Source organism: Schistocerca americana, chromosome 4, assembly GCF_021461395.2.
Source record: "Schistocerca americana isolate TAMUIC-IGC-003095 chromosome 4, iqSchAmer2.1, whole genome shotgun sequence".
Taxonomy (NCBI): domain Eukaryota; kingdom Metazoa; phylum Arthropoda; class Insecta; order Orthoptera; family Acrididae; genus Schistocerca; species Schistocerca americana.
The window spans coordinates 704,512,710-704,529,709 of NC_060122.1; the positions used below are offsets into that span (position 1 = coordinate 704,512,710).

A 17,000-nucleotide genomic window follows, 5' to 3' on the forward strand; every position below is an offset into this window, starting at 1 on the left:
AGATCATAAAATACTGCTAATGGCCAACGTTTTGTACCCTTTTTCACAGAATAGTAAGAGCTCATTTGATCTAGCGTATCAACACCTGATTTTGTTGAGTTGTAATACAACACTACTTCTGGTTTTAGTTTCAAGTTGTTTTCTTTGGGCACTTCAAATGACTGATGTTGTGTTGACAGGAGTAGCACAGCCTTATTTCTTTTTGGAACATACGAAACTAATACGGTTTTACCACTGTATGCAAATCTGGTAGTGCATTCTTCCCTAGTTTTCGAAGGCAAAAACTCATTTGGGACTTCTTTTCTTGTAGAACGTAGAGTACCGACAAGTGTCAACTTCATTTTCAACAATTCTTGGCCAAGGTCATAGCTCGTGAAAAAATTTTCAGTGGTAATATTCCTACCACTGCCAGCCAGATGACGCACTAAATCTAAGACCACTCTCTTGCCTTGATTCACTTCTCTCACATCACCACTCCTTCCAGTGTGCATTTGAAGATTTGTCAGATAACCATGTTCACAGTCTACCGCGCACCATATCTTGATCCCATACTTTCCTGGCTTTGAAGGAATGTAGACCTTGAAACTGCACCGCCCTCTGTATACGCAAAGATGTTCATCAACAGTAATGTTGCTGGAAGGTATAAATGATGTTTGACATTGCACGGCAAACAAATCAAGTATTTCCTGTACAACTTCAGCCTTATTTCCAGTCCTCTCTTTCCTTTCAAGTCTTGTGATGCGGTCGTCAAAACGAAGTGAACGCAGAATGTCCTGATATCGTCTCCTCGACATAGTAGTACGGAATAGAGGAGTGCCATATTCAGAGACCCAAAATTCGTCAATAGGTTTCCCCCGGCTCTTCTGTACGCCATACAGAATCAGCAAGCCTAAAAATGAAAGAAGCTCGCATCTGTCTGTATCACGCCAGTCAACTAATTTTCCAGACACTTTCAATTCATTTCCTCGTTTATTTGTGAACTGAACTATTATATCCAGCAATTCATTAGTAATAAACTGCCTGAAACAGTCAACAGCTGAGCTAACACTAACTGTACTAGGAATACCTGCTGAAAATCGTTGGATGTTGCGGATTGGAAATATACGAATTGATGGTTCTTTTGTACTCCATGCAATATCCCGACCCCTGCTTACCAGTACTGCACTTTTATCTTCTCCACTGTCATCATTTTCAGCAAGAATATCATTTTCTTCTAATTCATGTAAACAAATTTCATCACTTTGGTCTACCTGTGTCTCTGTTCCATCATCTTCGGCGTCACTGCCTTCTGAATCACTACTGCTACGAAATAAGTCTTCCATAGCTTGTTCTACACTATAGCCAGGAGCAAAACGTATTCCATCCATGCTGAAATTACACTGCGACAACAAACGAACTCCCAGTTTGAGGTTAGTTCTGAGTAACACCTGAATAACACCTGAATTCAGTGTTACCAACTCAAAATACCTAAGAAAGAGATTGATAGTTGATAATCTATACATTCTATGAATGTTACATATAATCTATCTGGAGTCATAATTGACCCCAACAGTAGTTTTTGTTGGTTATTGATCTAAATGTTGAGTCAAGCGCTCTAAAAATTTTTGTGAGAGAACTACAATACTGTGTGGTAAAAGTCATAAAAAACTGGATTTTTACAAGAAATAGAAATATTATTTTATCCATAGTAAAGATGATTGGGGTCACCTATGACCCCAGAGTGAGTCCTAGGGTTAATGCTGGTTCACTGAACTCTGTAACCAGCCTTTCTCGGAATAAAAAATTGGCATCTATGTCCAAGCGTCTACCATTCAGATTCTTCAATATTTCCTCAACGCTTTCCTGTGAGTCAAACATCCCGTGCCGCCTTTCTTTGTATACGGTTAATGTCCCTAGCTAGTCCTATCTGGTATGGCTCCCATAATCTTTAGCAGTGTTCTGAGATGGATCGCACAAGTAATATATAAGCAGTCTCCTTTGTAGACTGACTGCATTTTCCCAGTATCCTTCCAATATCCGAAGCCTATCACGTGTCTTACCCACGAATGAGTAAATATGAACGTTCCATTTCATTCCCTTAGAAATTGTTCAATGGTTCAAATGGCTCTGAGCACTATGGGACTTAACATCTGAGGTCATCAGTCCCCTAGAACTTAGAACTACTTAAACCTAACTAACCTAAGGACATCACACACATCCCTGCCAGAGGCAGGATTCGAACCTGTGACCGTAGCAGTCGCCCGGTTCCAGACTGAAGCGTCTAGAAACGCTCTGTCACTGCGGCCGGCTTGAAATTGTTACAACCAGGTATTCCTGCATGTTGAGTGATTCCAACTGTACCTAGCGCGGTGCCATAGTCAGCGCACTGGACTCCCGTCCGAGAAGACGACGGTTCAATTCCGCGTCCGGCCATTCTGATTTAGGTTTCCGGTGATTTCCCTAAATCCAGGCAAAAGATGGCATGATTCATTTGAAAGAGCACAGTCGATTTCCTTCCCCATGCTTGTAACAGTCGGAGTTTTTCAAAAATGGTTCAAATGGCACTATGAGACTTAAAATCTGAGGTCATCAGTCCCCTAGACTTAGAACTACTTAAACTTAACTAACCTAAGGACATCACACACATCCATCCCCGAGGCAGGATTCGAACCAGCAGCGCGGTTCCGGACTGAACGCCTAGAACCGCTCTGCCACAGCGGCCGGCCCGAGTTTTTACTCCATCTCTAATGACCTCAATGTTGATGGGATGTTAAGCCCTAATCATCCTTCCTTTCCTTTTCTGATCACAGTTGTGACTCACTGTTGTCGTACAGTCATAGTATACAAGTTTTATGCGATTTGAGAAGCAAACATTTCTACGTTTCTGATAATTTAAAACAAGTTGCCAATCATTTCACCACTTTGAAATTTTATCGCGTCTGACCGAACGTTCATTATAGATAACTGCATCATCTGCAAAAATCCTGAGTTTGCTGTTAATATTATCTGTCATGTCATTAACATACAATATGAACAGCAAGAGTTTGCCACACTTCCCGAGGGTACGCCCAAAGCTAAAATTTACGATTCAGTAATTTTTGGGCCAGAGTTCTCTTGATAAATGTGCCCGTTTATATCTTCCCTGAACGTTTGTAACACCGACACGGAATTCAGGCTGAGAGCATGCAAGGAGAAATTGAAAATATCTGCTCAATCTACCATTTTAATTTATTTATATACCAATCTGTCATTTACTCATTATAAAAATAAATGCAGTTTTACTCTTAATACAAACACAGTAAGAGCAAATGTACAAAAGTGTTAACAGCGTACTCTATGAGTGAGCATGTAGCCAGGGAAAGTTCAACAGAGCTCATACGGATAAGAATCCCTGTACAACCCTCATACACTTATCATTTACTCTCATCACACTGTATCAGGTCATCACCAAACTCACACCCGCATCCTGGAAAAATGCGTTTTTTTCGGAGTCAGTTTGCTGTAGAGCGATGAGCAATTTCCATTTTGCAGAAGGATCTTTTTTCAGTTGTAGAAGATCCTGTTTTCTTTATCTCTCTTCCTTCGGTTGTACACTCCTGGAAATTGAAATAAGAACACCGTGAATTCATTGTCCCAGGAAGGGTAAACTTTATTGACACATTCCTGGGGTCAGATACATGACATGATCACACTGACAGAACCACAGGCACATAGACACAGGCAACAAAGCATGCACAATGTCGGCACTAGTACAGTGTATATCCACCTTTCGCAGCAATGCAGGCTGCTATTCTCCCATGGAGACGATCGTAGAGATGCTGCATGTAGTCCTGTGGAATGGCTTGCCATGCCATTTCCACCTGGCGCCTCAGTTGGACCAGCGTTCGTGCTGGACGTGCAGACCGCGTGAGACGACGCTTCATCCAGTCCCAAACATGCTCAATGGGGGACAGATCCGGAGATCTTGCTGGCCAGGGTAGTTGACTTACACCTTCTAGAGCACGTTGGGTGGCACGGGATACATGCGAACGTGCATTGTCCTGTTGGAACAGCAAGTTCCCTTGCCGGTCTAGGAATGGTAGAACGATGGGTTCGATGACGGTTTGGATGTACCGTGCACTATTCAGTGTCCCCTCGACGATCACCAGTGGTGTACGGCCAGTGTAGGAGATCGCTCCCCACACCATGATACCGGGTGTTGGCCCTGTGTGCCTCGGTCGTATGCAGTCCTGATTGTGGCGCTCACCTGCACGGCGCCAAACACGCATACGACCATCATTGGCACCAAGGCAGAAGCGACTCTCATCGCTGAAGACGACACGTCTCCATTCGTCCCTCCATTCACGCCTGTCGCGACACCACTGGAGGCGGGCTGCACGATGTTGGGGCGTGAGCGGAAAACGGCCTAACGGTGTGCGGGACCGTAGCCCAGCTTCATGGAGACGGTTGCGAATGGTCCTCGCCGATACCCCAGGAGCAACAGTGTCCCTAATTTGCTGGGAAGTGGCGGTGCGGTCCCCTACGGCACTGCGTAGGATCCTATGGTCTAGGCGTGCATCCGTGCGTCGCTGCGGTCCGGTCCCAGGTCGACGGGCACGTGCACCTTCCGCCGACCACTGGCGACAACATCGATGTACTGTGGAGACCTCACGCCCCACGTGTTGAGCAATTCGGCGGTACGTCCACCCGGCCTCCCGCATGCCCACTATACGCCCTCGCTCAAAGTCCGTCAACTGCACATACGGTTCACGTCCACACTGTCGCGGCATGCTACCAGTGTTAAAGACTGCGATGGAGCTCCGTATGCCACGGCAAACTGGCTGACACTGTCGGCGGCGGTGCACAAATGCTGCGCAGCTAGCGCCATTCGACGGCCAACACCGCGGTTCCTGGTGTGTCCGCTGTGCCGTGCGTGTGATTATTGCTTGTACAGCCCTCTCGCAGTGTCCGGAGCAAGTATGGTGGGTCTGACACACCGGTGTCAATGTGTTCTTTTTTCCATTTCCAGGAGTGTATTTTCCTCCTTTTACTTTCGTTTTCGTTCGACAACATTCGTCTCTAGTTCTTATTACAGGACTTCCGATTCTGGCCGCTCTGGTTCCTCATGTGAATTGAGTAGAATTTTGGCAGAGAGCTCAGAAACGGGAGTGCCGGCTTGCACACTTGCGAAACTGAATTCTAACACTCCCGAAGAAGTTCCTGCTTGGGTTTTCTTGAACCTTCCTTGGACCACTGTTTCCAGTCGTGTTATTATAATCGATGATCTGAAGAGCAATTTCGTTGCTGGCCGGCCGTTACTTGAGATGCTTTTTTGCCTTGTCTACTGTTGCCTTACGGCAGTAGGCGTTTCTAAATAAACCGTCATTGGGACGAGTCCTCTCACCCGAAAGTTCGCTAGTAGACAAATCTACCGTCAGAGCTCTCCACAGGATAGACTCAGTTGCTATATCGTGAACAAGGCAGCAATGCTATGCAGACTTAATAGCTAATGTAGTAAATTAACCTGCGATAACTTGTTAAAACTGATTAAATTATGAGATGCGTCCGCTGTGGTGGATCTTCATAAAATTCTTTGTTATCTAGATACCAAGAAAATCTAATGTCACTATGCGCTGCTTGTCATTTTGTCACTATGCACTGCTAATCGTGATGTCACTATGCACTGCTATTATCAGTAGCTAGTGATAACTTTCCCCACAAGTGTAACCAACAGAGAAAAACGTAAAGTGCTCACTGTTAGAGGATGCAGATGCTTGACCGCACTTCCCCTACATTTTAAGGTCCGAGGGATAGAAGATTCTTGTACAAAATCTCCTGGCATTCTGGCTACGATGGTTTTCTATTAGAACAGTACGATTTATAGATCATTTTGCAGAAGGATGACAGCGTGACAGACTTCGTGGACTTTCTAACAAATAAACCTCTGTCTTCTCCCTTATGGCCGAGGTACGGAACGACGTCATGGTAACCACCTACCCACTGCAGTCGCAGTACAGTTTTTGTACGCACTCGGGTCTAGAAATGTAGCGTATCCCTCTTCTCTGGCCGGCTTCATTGACGATTTCTTCTTCGACCCTCCATGGGCGCGATGCTACACTCGCTCGTTTGGAACACATCCAGACCTTGACAGGAATTTCCACAAATCAGAATGAATTGCACCTCTTAGCGAAACGACGAGCCTGAAATGGACATTTCGGCGGCGTATAACCAGGCCGGAGCAGATGGCCAAAAATACGAAATATCGCAACATAAACAAGGTGCAGCAGACTAATAAATTAGCAACGCGCGTTGCGTATTGGAATCGATAGAGGACAGGCGCGATAAAAGCGCTTTTGACATGTTTTCCTGAGTGCCAACAGATAAATACTGGCGTGTTTGTGGAATCGGCGGCTCATTTATTGATAGTCTGTCCGCACGCGCGTATCCGTGTAATTATTGCCACATAAAAACTGTGTCCAAACATTCCTCACTTTTTAGTCGCCTCCTGAATAATTTATATAAAAAACGGGCGCTGCACAATATGGGCGCAATCATATCGACAACGAGTTAGGCCATAGGCCAAAAATGCTCTTTATTCATCACCCATCGGTATAATTGCAGACACAATAAAAATGTTGTTATAAATGTTGTTTGATAGCCGGGGACCGCGTGCCGGAAATTTACGAGTTCGGGACGGGGCTGTGGGCCAGAGCTGAAAAGGGCGCATTCGGTCGCACTGCAGCTCGGCGAAGAGGGTGGCACCGGGAGCCGAGGGGTGGGAATTCCATGGCGGGAGCCGCGAAAAGGCTCGCCGCTGACGGGGGTTGGTCGCCGGGGGGTGGGGGGGGGGGGGGGGCAGCGCTCCCGAGGGAAGATTTATAAAGTCGCTGACCAAGTCGCGCTTTGCTACAGCCGCGTTTCAACTTCTGTCACTTCTCCCCCCTCGCGTCCTTCGACATTGTTTAAAACTTTTTCCCCCCTACCCGAGGAAATTCTCGGCCGCCAGGTAAAGCCGATTCGGGTCGTTTCTTTTCTTATGTGGCACACCCTTCGTCGGACAAAAGGGAGGGATAGTCACATGTATGAGCCCGTATTTTAATGACGGTTTGAGTGACGAAATAAATTCGGAACTGTCAGCTGCTTACATTGAAAGATATGGGAAAAAATTAGCTTCTTTTATGGGAGTAACTGAGCGCAATATCATCTCCCACAACAACAACTCTTAACTTACAAGTGAGCATTTTTGTTTGCTTGTCACATAGCTAAGGTTTTCCTAGAGTTTGTGTAATAGTACTCTACTTACGAAACTAAAAAAATTAAACTAAACTAAACTTCGCCGGAACAGACTATGAAGGCCCAAAGGTACCGACCGACCGACTTGTTATCCTCAGCCCGCAGGCGTCACCGGATGCGGATGTGGAGGGTCATGTGGTCAGCACACCTCTCTCCCGGCCGTTTTGTCAGTTTACGAGACCAGAGGCCCTACTTCTCAATCAAGTAGCTCCTCAGTTTGCCTCACAAGGGCTGAGTGCACCCCTTGCCAACAGCGCCCCACAGACCAGATGGTCACCATCCAAGTGCTAGCCCAGCCGGCCGGAGTGGCCGTTCGGTTCTAGGTGCTACAGTCTGGAACCGAGCATGGATGTGTGTGATGTCCTTAGGTTAGTTAGGTTTAATTAGTTCTAAGTTCTAGGCCTCAGAAGTTAAGTCGCATAGTGCTCAAAGCCATTTTTTGCTAGCCCAGCCCAACAGCGCTTAACTGCAGCGATCTGCCGAGAACCGGTGTTACCACTGAGCAAGGCCGTTGGCCTGCTTATGACACTGACAGGGATAATAGAAGATAAAAAAATGTTTTTATTTCACAAACAAATTTCTAAAGTAAGGGAAAGGGCGGCTCCTTGAAGAAGTGATCTGCTGCCGGAGCCGTTTTGGAACACCTTATTCGCCGCAATTCTACGATATTTGTATGAGGATCATCTGAGTACTACTGCTATAATGAATTATAAATATCGAAAGAAATCTGAATTCTGGGGGGACGGGGGGGGGGGGGGGGGAGCGGGGAGAGGTTGGAACATCTTCTGTTTTATCATAGGGAATATACTGACATAATTTGTTGATTAATATAACTGTTTTTACAGGTCTCTTGTCGTGAACAGAATACAGCACCAGGTACTGCTTCGTATCAGGTTATACTTTGCTCAAATTAATTTGCATTAATTATACGTTGCATGCCAAGCTGTTGTTTCGTCTAAAGTTATGTTCTACACAGAACATAATTATAGACTGTAACGCAAAGGAACTGGAAAGAAATTACTGAAGAAAGAAGATAATAAAATAAAGGTACACCTTACGGATGTATATCATACCGCTAAAATATTAATGTTTTTGGTCACGACTGAGCGTGTGAGAATAATGATTTTCTTGACACATACTGGACTGGGACAGTGGGCTTGCTATCAACTTGTCTAACCATAGACACTTTTTTTCTGTGTTGGGGTACTACACAAAACTTCAGATTTAAAGTTAGCAGTGGGTATAGTCTGGCATGAACGAGTTCCATTTCTTTGAATGATGACATTCTCTCCATGGAAGCGATCATAGGCAACATGGCAGCATTTGAGTTTTGACAAGGAAAGTGGGCGTAGCATTAAACAATTTTAGCGCTCACTTGGTGAAGTTTAGTGTAGCTAGTATGTGCTAAGTCAGGACACATGTCAGCAGATCCGATTATGACATCCTCTATTAAAAGTGCTACTAATTTCTGCTGCAACGTCTCAGTTCCGCACCCGTGCTTACAACCCGTTATTCGTAACATATGAACAGACAAGTCTAAATTCGTTAACGTGGTTAAGCTTTGCCATTGTAACTCAAAGATCAGGTACAGTTTCTGTTGAGCACCTGGCCGTATGGGTTAGCATGGTTGTAAGCGAGGTAGAAAACATAATATGCTTGGGATGTCCCCCCTCAATATCTTCACAGTACCCAAAACTATGCCGGCCGCGGTGGCTCGCGGTTCTAGGCGCTCAGTTAGGAACCGCGCGACTGCTACGGTCGCAGGTTCGAATCCTGCCTCGGGCATGGATGTGTGTGATGTCCTTAGGTTAGTTAGGTTCAATTAGTTCTAAGTTCTGGGGGACTGATGACCACAGATTTTAAGTCCCATAGTGCTCAGAGCCATTTGAACCATTTGAGCCCAAAACTAGAAACTTCTGAAAAAAAATGGCTCTGAGCACTATGGGACTTAACATCTGAGGTCATCAGTCCCCTGGAACTTAAAACTACTTAAACCTAACGAACCGAAGGACATCACCCGCATCCATGCCCGAGGCAGGATTTGAACCTGCGACCGTAGCGGTCGCGCGGTTCCAGACTGAAGCGCCTAGAACCGCTCGGCCACACCGGCCGGCTAGAAACTATTGAGCCACAGCTAAATCTCTGCTCTACAGATCACTATAGAATTTGAGTCATAGTGTTTGTGATTCTGTAGGTTCGCTCTTTCACAGAATTTTTCCTTTTGGGTTTGTGTGTAGGGGTGTAGTTTAATGATCTGTGAATTATGCAGGGCCTGCAGTTACGTATAGGAGGGGCTGCTAATTCACAACTTTAAACTTAGCTTTAGATCCGAGCACGAGAAATAAAATGGAAGAAAGAACGAAGAACACCGTAAGAAACAAGGGAGCGCCGATATGACATCAGAAGATGGCAAAATGTAGCCAGCAGTTGTACGTGGGAGGGGGGGCGGGGGGGGGGGGGGGGAGAACAAAGACGAAGTTCCAGTTGCGCAGAAATTGCCATTATCACTGTTCTTTTACTGTACAAAAAGCTAGTAATTGCCATAAGTTGTTACAAATAACTGTTTATTACTGACAAAGACTGTCTGTTCCGCATATCAAAGTTGTTTGTTTCCTTTAGCTAATAACATAAACATGGGTACCTCTGCATAAAAAAACCCTTTCATGCGGAGACCAGGCTGTGAGCGGCAATTTACTCTCACCGTGTAAAAACTTAAGAATTCCGCGGCGCGGCGTCCCTTTTGTCGCTGTAACAAAGCTTGCGCGGGGAATAAGAAGAGGCTGCATTGCACTCTAAGTAGAGGTTCAGCGCGCAGCAAGAACCGATACACGCCTGCGCGGCAATTCAACAAACAAGCCGCGCGTTAGCGGACGTCCGGAGTTGTGCAACTCCACCGCGGGAAACGATTTGCTTACAGGGCACGATCGGTCCTATTCGTGAGCTCCGATGGACTCGCCTGTTTAGTTCCAGAGGAGTGCTAAGGAGGCTCTTCGCTATATACCGTATATCTTTCACGCTCCCCAACTACAACGACACTGATGACGACAGTATATTAGATTGTCGCCGAATGAGCAAAAGCGAATAGTCAAAGACGTGAAAGCTGTTACTGCTTCATAATAAAATGCAGAGACGAAAATAACAACCAGATTTCCTTCACATTATCACAGAGACTCTCTACAGAAGGCGACCGGAAGAGTAATTTAGATAAATATTCTTCGCCACTATAGCTACGTCTTTGCTTAAGGAGCGTGTACTACCAAAAAAAAAAAAAAAAAAAAATCCAAACTACTGATTACCATAAAAAAATCATAATATTCTTTCAATGTTGAGCAGTTAATTAAAAAGCTTAAACTGTGTGTGACATAACACATAACAAAACTTACATACAACGGTGATACAATTTTTCACGTTATTCGCGAGATGTTACGAGTACTTATGTCTTAACTGGTATGTTCGAGTCCGGAGGTGAATTCTACACGTTTTGTATCTGTCACGGGTTGGTGTGTGATTGATACAATATCTTCCGAAAATTATTTGTAATGGTAGTAGTAGTAGTTGTAGTTGTCGTAGTTTTATTCATCGTTCTACTCGTCACAGGAACCTACGAGTGGTCCTAAGACTTTTAAATCGTCTTTTGAGCAGTATATTTCATCAAAGAGAAGTTACATTCGAATATCTTCGCAACATCCTCTTAGATATTTCACTAGCTTATTAAAGATCATTCTGTCAGCAAAAATCGTCAATTTACCTAAGAATAGATCTAGGAATTTCAAGCTTTAAATTAGCATTTAAGACCCTTACAGTGCAACATATAAATTATTGTGTATATTGTCGTAATGTTTTGTGTTTTTAAAATTTATTAGTCCTCTTTTTTTCAGATTTCTCTGAATTATGTAATGACTCGTTTCATGACCAAATAGCTTCGCCTCACATGGCTCAACAGAGTTAAATTACATTAAAATCAAATAATGAGTGATACCCTGAATGTCAGTAGGCCTATTGTTTTATTTGCACCAATTAAAATGATTTTATACTCTCTTTACATGATTTTCAGAGATGGCTGATGAAGAGATTATGAAATTAATGACGAAAATTGATTCAGAACTCTCTGATACGGAGGCTGATGATACTGAGAATGAAGATAATCTGTGGATGCCACAAGATGATACTAATGACAAGGAAAGTTCAGCATCAGAAGAAGAATCTTCTGGTATTCCTCATACACAACAGAGACAACAGTTCCAGAGACACGCAAAACAGTAAGCATAAATTTTTGCTGTTGACAGAATTACTATATTCCACTAGGCAACCTGAGTAAAAATCAAATTTTTTCGTTTTACAGATCAGTGACGCTCTTGTAAACTTCAGTGTGATGCTGATGTTGGTACCTCAGAAGACTTAGATGAACTGATGAAGCCATTAGGATATTTTTCCATGCAGTTTCGTGGTTTCTTTTTTAAAGGTGTCACAATTAGCAAATTGTAAGCCTGTACGTAAAACTGTCAAGCCCTTAAATATACTGTGCTGAAATGCTCACATGCATTGTCATGTAAGATAACAGCAGGAAGTAAAAAGGGAAACCCAACCCAGATTGGTTAATCTTAAGAACTCGTTGCAAAGAAATAATCGACTAGTTTTCTAATTAATACTGTGCGTCCGGGTGTTCCGTCGAGTTGTTGTTTCAATTTTATGCACAGAGGGAACAACTCGGTAGAACTCCCGGAAGCATATTATTAACCAATCCCGTCGAGAAAACCTGAGAGATAAATTCATTTTCAATCGACTGATCGATAATTTACTTCTGTTACTACCCTTGATTGCTTATTGAGTTACAGAAAAATCACATCTTCTGGCTTACTATTGTTGTGCATTATGCTAAGATACATTGTTTCATTGGGATGCAACCTAATTCAAAACGTTTCCAGAAGTTTGTGGTCAGGAGTGACAAATCGTAGCAGTGATCAAATAGTTTGATAAAAGTCCAATATTTCTGAATTTGAATAAATTCTGTGTTGAGCTAGTTGAAAACTGCACCCCGTTTACTAAGAAACAATACTACATCTAAGTCCCTCGTCTGTTTGTAGTGGAGTCATACGATACCAGCATATGGGAAGCAAACGTACTAGACAGAGCAATGGGAGAATAAGGCATAAGAATCCGGTCCTACAGATGGATAACTAGCGTGATTCATCGCAATGTGAACTTCACGACTGCAGCTGCGTGGTTAGTATAGAGAATACTGTGCTAAATGGAATTACGAAGAAATGTACAATGCAGAATATTGATTCAGACTTGATATTGCAGAAAGTGTAATATAATTTGAACAAAAAATCTAACTTTAAGAGGGAAACAAGAGAGCAGGAGACACATGAAGAAGACAGAAAGCAAGATGTACCCAATACAACGAAAGGCGTACACCTCCTTGGCCCCCTAGAGTCAGTGAAGACATGTTAATAAAACATGCTTAATTTTTGTGAAACGATGTTTCAAAATGTCGGGCAGAAATTTGCAGAAGTCTCGCATAAGTGGAAGACGGGTTAAGAGTTCATTTGTTTTACTACAGATTGGAATAGTCTTTATTCATTCCATAATAAATAGTATTAATTGTGAACAAATAGTATTAACCTAGTTCTCAAATACATTTTATCACTAATAAAATCTACACATTTTTAATGTTAGACATAGTATTTTTATTTTAGTATTTCTGAGTTGTTTGCTAACAACTACTGAGTATTTTATTACAATGTATGTATTATAAATACACCTGGTAGTAGGAACTAAAAATAAATATCCATTGCAAACTTTTCGTCCATTATTTTTTGTAAAACAGCTGCAGACTGTATGAAAGTATACAAATGTCTTCAAGTGTCGGCATATTATACGTGAAACTAAGCGTAAAAAACATAAAATAATTTTTAAAAATGTTTGAGGATAATGTATTTTTAACACTCTTCAAGATAATATTGTGATCACTAAGGTACTTGTACTTTAAATGTGTGCTCTGGAATGAATAGGACACATGTAAATCTAGTGCTTGTACCTGAAATAGCAAACCTTTATATGATAAGTATTGCATCTAACGCTAATATTTTATGTCAGTTAATAACTGTATTAGCAGAAATAGTCTCTCCAGACAGTAATATTGTATGACAGAAATTGTACAGTTTTGTATGTCTCAAATTACATAGATTGGGTTCAACTACATCGTAGTTAGTGTCTTGAATCAGCTCTCCGAACTGGACTTGCCTATCCCGACCATTTCTGTCCCGTTGCAAAATTTACAGGCAACGGCACCGCTAACTCTTACGGAATCAGTTTCTCCTGCTCGCCTGAGCTGCATGCGTTAATTACGGAACTGATGTTTCGGCTTCTGGGTATAAGGAAAGGAAACTGTGCACGTTAGGTCACCACTCACAAGTAGACATCGTACCCTGTCCGCACATATGATTAAACAAACTCATTATCAGTCTTGGCAATATCGTTTATTCGTCTTTAGTGACGTTAACTGTGAATTAGCTTGAACCCCTGTATTCTGTTTCCAGTGGTTACGGAAAACTAAGTTATCGCTGGCTAACTTCTTTTTTAAAGTCAGTTTCAGTTGTACGTTTTTGCCGTCGGAGTAATGACTCAAACATAAATGCTTGCTTGTTACTTGCACAGCTTTCGTAAAAACTACAAGTTTGTTGATAAAAGGAATCGTAACATTGCTTTCTGGAAATGAAAAGGTACCAATTGTTTTGTGAGGAAGTCGGCGTTACACAATTCATACTGCAAGCTCCTCCTCCTTCTTTCGAAATTCTACAGTTCATTTTATTTGAAGGCAGTCGGATCTTTTGAATGGAGGATAATTGCAGGTCTCACCCAGTAAAAAATGAAACCGTGTGCCTACTTCCCGCAATGTGCCTGTAAATAACTGCCACAAAAAATATATGAATATAATATGGTCTCCTATAAACTATTCTACGCATCGGTGTCCATACCAACAGTGTGTATTCACACGAACTGTGCTAAGTTGATAACTGGTCCCGTAAATTTAAGTCTGCACAACGCGAAATGCAAATCCTTTAATTAATTTATGTGGCCATCAATATACATACTTAAATACAGCCCACTTTAAATTTAAAGTGTCCCTTTCCCGGCGCTCTATACCTAGATGTTAACTCAGACGATCTCAGTTTCCAACTCGAAAACCCCAGTTACCGGAACATGCGCGTAACAACAAAAAATACTAGAAGAAAAGGCTCATCAGCTATCGCAACCGAAGGCAAAGAGTACAAGTGTCAAAGACAGTGCGGTCTTACAAAATTCATGAAAGTTACTTAATTGTAATATTAGATTCTGCTTTTTCGGTCCTATTAGACTAAATCAGTATCTAGTAATCAACGGTAAATTTAGTAATTAATTTTCAATTTAGCATATGACCTAGATCAGTGTCACTGAACGAGATGACACAGCGGTTAATGCTTTGGACTCATACGTGTAAGGAGTGAGTTCCAAGCTCGGATGGGACAGGAAATCAGCCCGTAATTGCCAATGGAAATATACCGCTTTCGCCCACAGCGAACGCAGTGAACCTCGGAAAACCAAACTCTTCAAGACCGAGCTGGAATTTGAAGTCTCCTCCTCTTGAATATTAGTCCAGTGTCTATACTAGTTGCTTGACATTATTCGGGACGATTCCCGTTAAAGTTTAAAAAACCGCGAAGCGACGTAGATGAGGCTCAGATGACAAATGTTGAGCGTGTGACGTCACTAGATGGCGTACCTCGACGCGCGTGCGGTGGTTGGTCTTGTCGATCCTAGGTTCGTCGGTAGGAGGTATTGCTACACATCAGCTAATTTTTTTTCTTTTGTGTTGTCTGTTGGAGCTAGTTTAAAGAACCTCTATAGAGTCCAAAATGGACGTCATAGACGTTACAGATGTGGAGTCAAAAAACACGGAGGTATTTTCGAGGGCGTGCGTGAAGGGATGATGGAACGATGCAACTTGCATTTAAGCAAACGACCCAAATTTCGAAAACAATTTGTAAATGTGATTTGCTGTAAGCGAAGCAATTCAGTAGCTTGTACTCATTTACCTTTGACGCAATACGGGATGTTTCTTTTGTACTGTGATTTACAATGAACCAGCTGAGACCGCGAGACCAATAAATAAAACAATAAATCTTACCTGAATGTAAACATATAATTGTCTAACGCAATGCAAAAATATACTGCCTGCCAGATACAAGACTCGAACTCTGAACCTCACGATCTAAAGACACGCACCTAGGCCCGGAAGCACGTCGACGTGAATACAGAAGATGGACTGGGATGATCAGGTGCAACGTACCGACAGGCTCAACCGCTGCACGTGCGGCTAGGTACGTCATCTGGTGACACATGTTCAACATATGTCATCCACTTCTGGGCCATTTCTTGATGTTTACGACCTCATGTGTCTTACATTACATTACTTGTCTCAGTGACTTCTACATCGTTTCAGAGACTTTTAAATGTTAATGAGAATCATCATGTATATGACGTATTTTCGCAACTGAGCTGCAAACAGTTCTCTCCAGTACGTTATTAATATAGCTAGGACGCTTCCCTATTACTCAGTGTGTGTGTGTGTGTGTGTGTGTGTGTGTGTGTGTGTGTGAGAGAGAGAGAGAGAGAGAGAGAGAGACAGAGAGACAGAGAGATCGTAACATCGTAACAATGTTATGGGACACGAAGCACTGGTTTCTGTCAGAAAAGGATTGGACCTTGCTGAAACTATATGGCTGCCAGTCATCTGAAAGTAGACCGTGGTGGCCGCATGAAGACTTTAATTCACGCGACATGCAACGTGTTGTTTTGCTACTGTGCCAAATCCACTGCAGTGAAGTGCAAGCTTCAGATCCTGAAAATGGTTACTGATATCCACTATATGTCTCTCACAGGCTTGATCTCTACCGCAGAACAACAAAAATCAACAGTCGATTATTAGACACGGACCACACGAGATGTTACATCAACTTGCAGTTAGTTACCGTCATTTCGCAATATAACTAGGTCTATATAGCGAATCAATGGTGTCTTTTGCTGCTTCGCTGTAGCAACGCATGTTAAGATGTTTTTAATAGGATTCTGACAGGTTTGGAACAACTGTTGCCGTGCTAAAAAATAAGAGAAATGGTTTAAATACTTGCACGAATTCCAGTGTGAATACAGTATTTACCAGCTATTTGACAGCAGAAAATTTGGTGATGTGTTGATTCAATGAACACATGATCACAACAAGCGGCTGGTGACTGGGGGCTGGCCGGTGTGGCCGTGCGGTTCTAGGCGCTACAGTCTGGAATCGCGAGACCGCTACGGTCGCAGGTTCGAATCTAGCCTCGGGCATGGATGCGTGTGATGTCCTTAGGTTGGTTAGGTTTAAGTAGTTCTAAGTTCTAGGGGACTGATGACCACAGATGTTAAGTCCCATAGTGCTCAGAGCCATTTGAACCATTTTTTTGGTGACTGGGACCTCTGGATCTCAGTCGCAAAGGGAAAAAAGTGTGTCAATCAGAGCTGTATGGTTCAAATGGCTCTGAGCACTATGGGACTCAACTGCTTTGGTCAGCAGTCCCCTACAACTTAGAACTACTTAAACCTATCTAACCTAAGGGCATCACACACACCCATGCCCGAGGCAGGATTCGAACCTGCGACCGTAGCAGCAGCACTGCTCCGGACTGGAGAGCCTAGAACCGCACGGCCACCGCGGCCGGCCAGAGCTG

At 43.1% G+C, this 17,000-nt stretch overlaps 1 long non-coding RNA gene across 1 annotated transcript in view; it reads left to right on the forward strand.

Annotated features, from left to right (window-relative positions):
- LOC124613881 overlaps window positions 1–13,395 on the forward strand; it is a 122,306-nt gene extending 108,911 nt beyond the window's left edge. Inside the window, exons 2-3 of the long non-coding RNA XR_006979646.1 lie at window positions 11,306–11,510; window positions 11,594–13,395. This is a non-coding gene — a long non-coding RNA (uncharacterized LOC124613881). The remainder of the gene's footprint in view (window positions 1–11,305; window positions 11,511–11,593) is intronic.
- Window positions 13,396–17,000: the final 3,605 nt, after the last annotated feature.